Source organism: Tauraco erythrolophus, unplaced genomic scaffold (genome assembly GCF_009769465.1).
Source record: "Tauraco erythrolophus isolate bTauEry1 unplaced genomic scaffold, bTauEry1.pri scaffold_61_arrow_ctg1, whole genome shotgun sequence".
NCBI lineage: Eukaryota > Metazoa > Chordata > Aves > Musophagiformes > Musophagidae > Tauraco > Tauraco erythrolophus.
In genome coordinates this window covers 169,119-178,614 of record NW_028238629.1, presented here as the reverse complement: position 1 = coordinate 178,614, position 9,496 = coordinate 169,119, and positions in this window count along the sequence as shown.

Below are 9,496 nucleotides of genomic sequence, written 5' to 3'. Positions count from 1 at the left end.
GGATGCCACTGGCCTTCTTGGCCACCAGGGCCAAGGTGGGTCCGACTTGCTGGTTCCGCAGCTCACCTGCTGGGGGTTATCCCAGCGATCCTGCCTCTCCACCACGGATTTTCTGTCCATCCCGTTGGAAGAGGAGGAGGAGGAAGACCTTGTCCTATAGTGCCATCTCGCGACGCAGGGATGCGCAGGCAGCCTCCCTATACCGCCCGCCCCCGGGGGTAGCGCTTCCCTCGCCGTTTGGGGATGAAATTCCGACAACAGCGTAAAAAATTCGGCACCGGGGCAGATTCCTGCCACCCCCACCACCTGCAAAGACGCCAGATGACACACGAAGACCCAGAGCTGCACGAAAATTTCTCCCGACAGCTCAAGCAGTTAAAAATCTGCATTAAAAATTGATTTTTTTCATCAGGGGGCTGCTAAGAAGCAGAAAGTTGGAAAAGAAAAGCTGAGGAACCCTTCTTACTATTACTCCGCGCTGAGTTTGCATCTCTGGAGCGATGTAGATTTGTTAATACAGTTAATAGAACTCTGGAATTCTAAATTATCTTTTATTTCTGTAATAAATTACTGGGTGTTTGATTACAAGCTGCTCCCGTGTTTGCTAAACGTGACTGGGGAAGCCTTAAGCAAACACTTACTGGTCTGGGATTAGAAGTGCCAAGTGCATTTAGGTCTCTAGAAAACAAAGGTAAGGCTCTGCCCACAGGAATTTCTAGTTTGAGGAACCAGCAGAGCTGGAATAAGATCACTGGTTAAAAAAAAAAACACCCTAATTTCCTGCTGCACACTTAAATTGTTAAGTAGGAGATGAATTCTGCGCAGGAGGAACGTTGGAGGTTTGTACCTGCTTCTCCTTCCAGCGGTCCAACACCTGGAAAAAGGTTTTTGGAGCAAACATGCTCACTCTTACCTTGAAAATCCTCATTTTTTGCTGCTTTCCGCGGAGCTGGTGGTTTGTCGAGGGCAGGAGCTGCCAAAGCAACGCTCCCAGCCACAGTTGCACGGCTGCTGGGTCCTACTAGTGTGGGGAGAGCTCGGACACGGGGTCCGAAACATCTCTCCTCCCGTTCGGGATGGGGATTTTCCGGCAGGGCAGCCACGGCTGACACCATGTAGTTTGGAATTTGAGTAAGAAACGGCGTTGCCTCGATTCCTCCCACCTCCTTGGAGCTGCATCCTCACTCCGAAGGAACAGCCTCAGCTCTGTTTGTGCACGGTGAGAGTCAGGCAACAGTCTAACGACGACAAAAAACTCCTTTCCCAAATCAAAGCAGGAGCAGAGAAGCCTTGAAGAGACCCTATTTCCACAGCAGCAGCTGCTGACCCTCCAACTCAGAGTTCCACCACGGAGAACAGCGGCGTTTTCCACGTAATTGGTACATAAAACCATAGCAACCATCCCAAGAAACCTTTTATCAGCCAATAAACCAATTTCTTACTAAAAGCTTTTGCTTTTTCTGTTGAAATCAGCCAGTGTGGACTCGGAGCACCAGGCAACCAGCTCATCCCAGCCACCCCATGTGCTTCCGAGCATCAATCACCCCTCATTAAGGCAATTAAAAGCCTCAGGTCTTCCCAAATTAGGAGCTCAGCTGTGTAGGACGGACTCCGAACCGAATTAGGGAAATCCAAGCACCTGAGAATTTTAAGCAGGGGCCAAGAGATTCCTTTTTCTGGGAGAAGGTGTTTGTGATTTGCTGAGCACCGAGTGTTTCGTTGCGACCAGGCCAGGGACAAATTCTGCCCCAAATTTCCTGCCCTCAAAACAAGGAGCTTTTTATTGTTGTAAAAAAATCAAAGCAAAAAGGTATCAGGAGAGGAAAACTTTCCAGGTTTTTCCAGCAGAGACTGCTGAGGGATTGCCTTTACAGTGTCCTGATGAAAAAAAAGGTAAAGTGAGGCAAAAGGCATCACTTTTTTTTTTTTTTTTTTTTTGAGGAGCTCAAAACTTTGGTCCAATTCTTGATCCCGTCCTTTTCTCCTTAATTCTTCGCTTTAATTTTTGTGCTGCTGTTTCTTCTTATCTAAGTGGAGAAGCTAAATGGAGATAAAACACACCTGTCAGATATTCCTTAAAATTACCCCTAGAAGGAGAAAGTCTGCAAAAAAAAAGAGAGTTGAGGCCATTTAGGAGCTGGGAACTGGCCTCGTTCACAGGTGCTTCCTTTTGAACCCTTCTGCACCCTCCACCTTTGAACCAGCATCCCGAGAGCATAAAGCCAGGGATGGCTGCTTTGCTGGGAGACTGGGGCTTTGCTGGAGGGACATGGGAGTTGAGTGGGATTTATTGCTGGTTTTGCTGGAACAGTGGTTTTTTAGGAGCTTTTACACTTTGCAGAATCCATTCTCTAAGGGTAAGGAGTGTTTGATTACCGGGCTGTGCCTCTTAGAATATGAAGTGTTAGAGTCTTTGTTACTTCCTAAAACCTCTTTATTTTTTCCTAAAACTGCTCCAAGTCCCCGACAGCATCATAAGAAGCTGATTTATGGATTTGGGGCCCTTTGTTGCTCATCTGCTGCCTCCTTTGAGAGGAGTTACTGGGACCAGTGTGCTGGTGTCCCACCAGGTCTCTGGGTGTGCGCAGTGTGCACGCACACCCCCCCTCGGAGCACGGGTGAACGCTCCCGAGGAACCAGGCTGCTGCTGGATATTGATGTGAGCTGATAGGAAAAGTCCTTCTTGGAGTCAGGAAGGGGCCAGCAGGAGCAGCTCCTTATAAAATGGGAACTGCTGCCTTCCCGTGGCACAGCTTGGGCTTGTGTTTGGGTGGGAGGCTTCGTTCCTCATGGATGAGCAGCATCCGCATTCCCCTTGTGCCGAGGGCTTCCGTGCTCCGTTGTTGCTCCAGATTCTGGCAGTTATTAGGAGGAACCAAACTTTAATTCCTCCTTCTAAGCTGCTTTGTTGTCTCGCGCCGTGGCGGGTGGCTTAAGCAGGAAGAGCGGCCGGGAGCGTTTCGGTTGGGTGTCAAACGAAATTATTCCTCGTTATACCTCGGACGTTAACTCCAACGCCTCTGGAATGCTGCTGTGTGTAAAATACACCAGTGTTATTGCGTTCTTGTTTGGTTTTCTTTGGAAAACTCTCTTCCAACATTCAAGGAGCGAGCGGCGGAGGCAGTGAAAAGTGAGCTCCTCTGCGCGTCTCGCTGGGAGCTCACGCTGCTGCAGACAAACAGCTTTTGTTTTTGTCTTCTCTCCCCCCCCCCTCGGCCCCAGGATGGGTTTTTTTTTTGGAATATTCTTGGTTTTGTGATTGTGCAGAGTAATGGTACCTATAACCCTATGGAAGATGGGAAAGGGAGTAAACCAGGCACGCGATATTTCCGATGGGCTGGCACTCCCGCATCCGAAATTCAGAAAACATTTCGCTTGGGGAATTTCTCCTAAAGATGCTGAGTTACAAAATGTTTCTCTCCTTTTGTTTGCATCATGGTGCAGCTATGCCCATAGGAGTCACGCACCTCAAGGCGTTCAGGAAAAGCACATGAAAGTCTGGGATGAACCAAATCAAATCCGTATGGCTGCCCATCCCGGCACATGGCTGGGATTGTGGAATCCAATTCCAGCTGGTGGCTGGAATCCTTTCAGGGCACTGGCTGCTCTCCTCCAGCATTTGTTTTGAAAAAAAAAAAGATGCAGAGAGATGAAATTCAAGCTTTGCTTAGCCAGCGAGTTCCAGACCCTTGGCATCCAGGGCCCTGCAGACCGGCAGTTTTGGAGGAATCTTATAAGCTGGTTTCCAGGGAGTCGTGTTTTTCAGTAGAAATCAGTTTAATAAAGGGAACTTGCAGGCTTCCTCTGCCCTTTACAAGAACAACTTGCTCAAGGGGATGTTTTTCCTAGAAGGACCAAGAGCTTTCTTGTTGCTTTTAATGCCTTTGCAACGGAAGCAGGCACGGGACAGAGCATCTGGAGTATTTTTCCCACTGGAAATGCGCCGAGAAGCTCAAGGCTTTAGGAAATTAGTAAAACGTCATCAAAAATGACCAGAAGTTGAGGAATTAAGCAAACGAAAGTAGAAAAGACGGTGATTCAGTCCATTGATGAAGCAGCTCTGGGCATGAAACACCCCTGGAGTGAGGCAAAATCTTCACCCAACTGGGGAAAAAGCCATATTGCTGGGAACTTTGCTTGACCAGAGTCTAGCTCTCTGGAGGAAGTCACGTTCCTTTGAAGGGATGGAGGTGATTCTGCCCCTCTGCTCTCGGGAGACCCCCCCTGGAATACTGCGTTCAGCTCTGGGGGCCCCAGCAGCAGAAGGACACAGAGCTGCTGGAGCAGGGCCAGAGGAGGGCACGGAGATGATGGGAGGGCTGGAGCACCTCTGCTCTGGAGACAGACTGGGAGAGTTGGGGTGTTCAGCCTGGAGAAGAGAAGGCTCCGGGGAGACCTTCCAGCACCTCCCAGTGCCTAAAGGGGCTCCAAGAAAGCTGGAGAGGGGCTTTGGACACGGGTGTGGAGTGATGGGACACGGGGTGATGGCTTTGAACTGGAAGAGGGGAGATTTCCATGAGACCTGAGGGAGAAATTCTTCCCTCTGAGGGTGGTGAGGCACTGGGACAGGTTGCCCAGAGAAGCTGTGGCTGCCCCATCCCTGGCAGTGTTCCAGGCCAGGCTGGATGAAGCTTGGAGAAACCTGGTGCAGTGGAGGGTGTCCCTGCCCATGGCAGGGGGGTTGGAACTGGATGATCTTTGAGGTCCCTCCCAACCCAACCCATTCTGGGATTCCATATTCCCTGTTCTTGCTCGGGAAGGGCGGCTGTGCGCCGGTCCCTGATGCTCTTGTCCAAGATCAAGCTGCAGTTGTGCCACATCTGTAGCTGGAGGCTTTTCTGAATTGGTTTTGTTTTTTCTTCCCAGACTTAAGCAGAAAGGCACGTTAAACGCTTTTTGTGCCTCTCCAGCCACGAGCTGCAGGCATCTGCCACCAAACCCAACGGAGACACGGGGGGAAGTGGGTTTTTGGAAATAATCCCTCTAAAAGCAAAGGCTGAGGCACGCGGAGCTGGAGAGCCTGTCAAGTTCCCCGATTTCCCAGCAAGTGCCAACTAAACAGGGAGAATCATCTCGCTGGGTGCCAGCCAAGACCGGGGGAGTTGGCAGCGAGGCAGAGGGAGATGGAGCCGAAGGCTGCCCACACGTGGCTCGCAGGAAGGGAATTTCCACCCAGCCTTGTTTTTACCGACACCAGCGCGAAGCGCCGGATGGAATTCTCTCCGGGTGAAGATGAGGAAGAGTCCCGCTCCGTAAAAACGCGGCATCCCGGCTTGATTTCAACCTCGCCGTGGCCTCCAACGATGCGACATCACTCGGGGGGCCAAGCTGTTCTTTCTCCCAACTGCTGCTCCTGCCTTGGGTGTTGCTGGTCTGTGTGTAGGATAATCTCCTCCTTCCTGTGTGAATTAGGAGGAGCAGCAGCAGAGGGGCCCCTGGACCATCCTGACTCCAAACAAAACAACCCTCTCTTCCCTCCCCTTCCCTGTCTTCTCTCCGCTGCTGCAGGAGAAATGTTTTCATCTTGGGAAAGTGCTGGAGGAGGCGGAGGGGAGGTAGCCCACCAAAATCCATTTCCAGGATAGTTACCTGGGGAAGGTAAGACTGGTGTTTTCCCAGGACCTGGATGTGTTTGAGGGAATATCCTGACTGATGGAGAGGGACTTTTTACAAGGGTGTGTAGTGATAGGACAAGGGGCGATGGATTTAAACTGGAAGAGGGGAGATTTAGATTGGATCTAAGGAGGAAATCCTTCCCTCTGAGGGTGCTGAGGCACTGGCACAGGTTGCCCAGAGAAGCTGTGGCTGCCCCATCCCTGGCAGTGTTCCAGGCCAGGTTGGATGGGGCTTGGAGCAACCTGGTGCAGTGGAGGGTGTCCCTGCCCATGGCAGGGGGGTTGGAACTGGATGGTCTTTGAGGTCCCTCCCAATCCAACCCATTCCATGATTCTTTCTCAGCTGTTTTCCCATCTCCTCTGACAAGATCCAATGTTTCCTTCAGCGATCTCCCCCACCTCCGTTCAAAGTGTCGTCTACAATACAGAAATGCCTCGATCCTGAGTGTCCAGCCAGGGCAAACCTTGGGAAGGTGAAAGAGGAGAGGAATTTTCCAGGTTCTTTGTGACTTGCTCTGGAGCAATTGGTTGTAAATGGTTGCTAACTTGCTGGAGGGAAAGAAAATTCCTGTCGTAGGCAAGGCTGAAGTGGGCATGGATTTTTTTTTTTTTTTTTTCTTCCCTACCTCTTTGTTGGAAAGTGTTCTTTGATGCAAACAACAGCTCTGCTCCACCTCAGAGTTGGCTGCGTTTCAGCAGCAGTGGGTGTTATGAAATTCCTGCATTTTTAGCGCTGATGGATGTGCCTCTTTCCATGGAAAGATTCGGCTGCCAGCCGGGATCGTAAGAACCGTGTTGTCGTTCCGTTGCGCTCGAGGGAGCGCTCCTCACTGAGGGTTTGGGAATCTCTGGGCCAGTTGGGACTTGGAAGTATTAATTTGAGTAACTGGTTCTCTGCAGAGATCTGCTGGGGGGGGTGATGATGACACGACTCCTTCCAGAAGGTTTTTAACATTCCTGGGATTCCAGGAGAGGGGTCTCAGCAAAAAAAAAGAAAAAAAAAACACCCTTTAAATTGTCATCTACAAGAACAGTCACAGCTGAAGAAAAATATTGGCTTTAGGCTTGTTTGAAAATGCAAGAAACTCCTAAAATAATTAACTTCACTTTGAAAAACAGAAGTGCAATAGAGGGGAGGCAAATGTCTGTTGTCTTTGGAAATGTTTCTCTCCCAATTCTCTGCTGGGCACCAGAACGCGACCAGATCTGCATCCAGATCAGGTTACTGGTGCCTCTGCTCGAGCAGCCTTTCTGCTTGGTGGGGGGTGATGCTGCACAACACCCTCCGAGCCCCTTCTGAACTGGTGGAAACAGGAAAACTCATGGAGTGATTGGAGGGGAAAGGGGGAGACAGAGGGGCTGGACACCATGGGTGTCTGGTCTCCTTGGTCTTGCCTGTTCCCAGTGCTCAATCCCAGAAAAATTGTCGTTGGAAGATTATTTGAGCTCTGTGTCTAGGAAATCATGACATGGTTGCAAAAGCTGATGTGATGATTTGTGGGTTTGCAGGTCGCACCCTGGAAGGGTGCGCTGGGCCACCAGCTTCATACCCCACGGCCAGAGAGGTGAACTAAATGGGTCTTGCTTCCTCCAAATTATCTCCAAAACCTGAAAATAAACAGACTCCCAAACTTCTGGGATGCCAAGAAGCAAAGTTGGCTTTTTTTCTAGACAGAGGGACAAGAAAAGTTGCTGTTAAGGTCAGGACTTTGAATCTTGAAACAGTCTCTCACCTCCGTGTGTGGTTTGTGATGGGCTTTCGTGAGCCCTGGCCTGATCCAGCCTGACATTTCCCGTATCCCACTTTGTCCCGACGCCGGCGCGTGCCGGGGACTGAGTTCCAAAAGTGCCTCTGACCCTTTGTCAGCACTGGGTGCTCCGGCCTCGCTCCGTCTGACGTGCTGAGCCATTGTGATGGACTGTTGACTCTTCAGGCGAAACCAGTTACGTTGGGCTCTTTTCCTGATCGCTCCGGGTGTTCCCGTACGAAAACGGCGCCTCCAAAGCGCTCGGTCAGTGCCAGTCTGAAACCTTAAAGCAACGAGTAAATCCAAAGTATTTTTAGACTGCTGCCATCCCAAAATGCACAGCTGGAGAGCATGTGTGGCTCCATAACCCTCTGCAGCTCTTCACTGGGGTTCTGCTTCTCCAGCACCAGCGTGGAGGGTCCATCGGTGACTTAAACCCGTTGCTGGTAGCAGAAGTGCTGGAGCAAAGCAAAGGGTGGGCTGGGGAAATGGAGGGGGGGAGAGCAGTTTTATTGCAGTTTGGGTGTCTTAAACCAGTGGTGTAACTGGGAGGATAATAAATGCCTGGTGGGAAGGTGAAGGATTCGCTCAGCGTCACTTAAGATGCTTTGAATTAGAAACGGGTCGTTGTAACCGTAATACTGGCGTAAATCTGTCTGGTTGCAGCAAGGATTTCTGGCTCTGTTCAGACCAGGCTTCTTGGTAACTTCATTGCGTGTTAAAATACAGATTTTTAGAATTTTTTTTTTCCCAAAAAATGACTCTGGGATACCTGCTGGGGCAGCTTTTTGCTTCTTCTAAAAACGTACGTGGAAATCTTGTGAAAAGCCCCAATGCCTGGTGCTGTCTCGTGGGTGGCCCCATCGGTCCAAAGGTGCGAAACTTGAGCTGTAGCAAAAGTAGGTTCTTTCTGATTTTTTTTTTTTTTTTTTTGTAGCCCTCGTGAACTTTCTGGCATGATTTTGGCCTTTGGAGGCTGCAGGATGCAGGGGCAGAATTTAGGGAGCCTGGTGCAATTTCGTGAACTTTCTGGAATGATTTTGGTCTTTGGAGGCTGCAGGATGCAGGGGCAGAATTTAGGGAGCCTGGTGCAATTTCGTGAATTTTCTGGAATGATTTTGGTCTTTGGAGGCTGCAGGGGCAGAATTTAGGGAGCCTGGTGCAATTTTGTGAATTTTCTGGAATGATTTCGACCTTTGGAGGCTGCAGGATGTCAGGGCAGAATTTCGGGAGCCTGGTGCAATTTCGTGAATTTTCTGGAATGATTTTGGTCTTTGGAGGCTGCAGGATGCAGGGGCAGAATTTAGGGAGCCTGGTGCAATTTCGTGAACTTTCTGGCATGATTTTGGTCTTTGGAGGCTGCAGGGGCAGAATTTCGGGAGCCTGGTGCAATTTTGTGAACTTTCTGGCATGATTTTGGTCTTTGGAGGCTGCAGGCTGCAGGGGCAGAATTTCGGGAGCCTGGTGCAATTTTGTGAACTTTCTGGAATGATTTCAGCCTTTGGAGGCTGCAGGATGTCGGGGCAGAATTTCGGGAGCCTGGTGCAATTTTGTGAACTTTCTGGCATGATTTTGGTCTTTGGAGGCTGCAGGGGCAGAATTTAGGGAGCCTGGTGCAATTTCGTGAACTTTCTGGAATGATTTTGGTCTTTGGAGGCTGCAGGGGCAGAATTTAGGGAGCCTGGTGCAATTTCGTGAATTTTCTGGAATGATTTTGGCCTTTGGAGGCTGCAGGATGCAGGGGCAGAATTTAGGGAGCCTGGTGCAATTTTGTGAACTTTCTGGAATGATTTTGGTCTTTGGAGGCTGCAGGGGCAGAATTTCGGGAGCCTGGTGCAATTTCATGAATTTTCTGGTATGATTTTGGTCTTTGGAGGCTGCAGGGGCAGAATTTAGGGAGCCTGGTGCAATTTTGTGAACTTTCTGGAATGATTTTGGTCTTTGGAGGCTGCAGGGGCAGAATTTAGGGAGCCTGGTGCAATTTTGTGAATTTTCTGGAATGATTTCGACCTTTGGAGGCTGCAGGATGTCGGGGCAGAATTTCGGGAGCCTGGTGCAATTTCGTGAATTTTCTGGCATGATTTTGGTCTTTGGAGGCTGCAGGGGCAGAATTTAGGGAGCCTGGTGCAATTT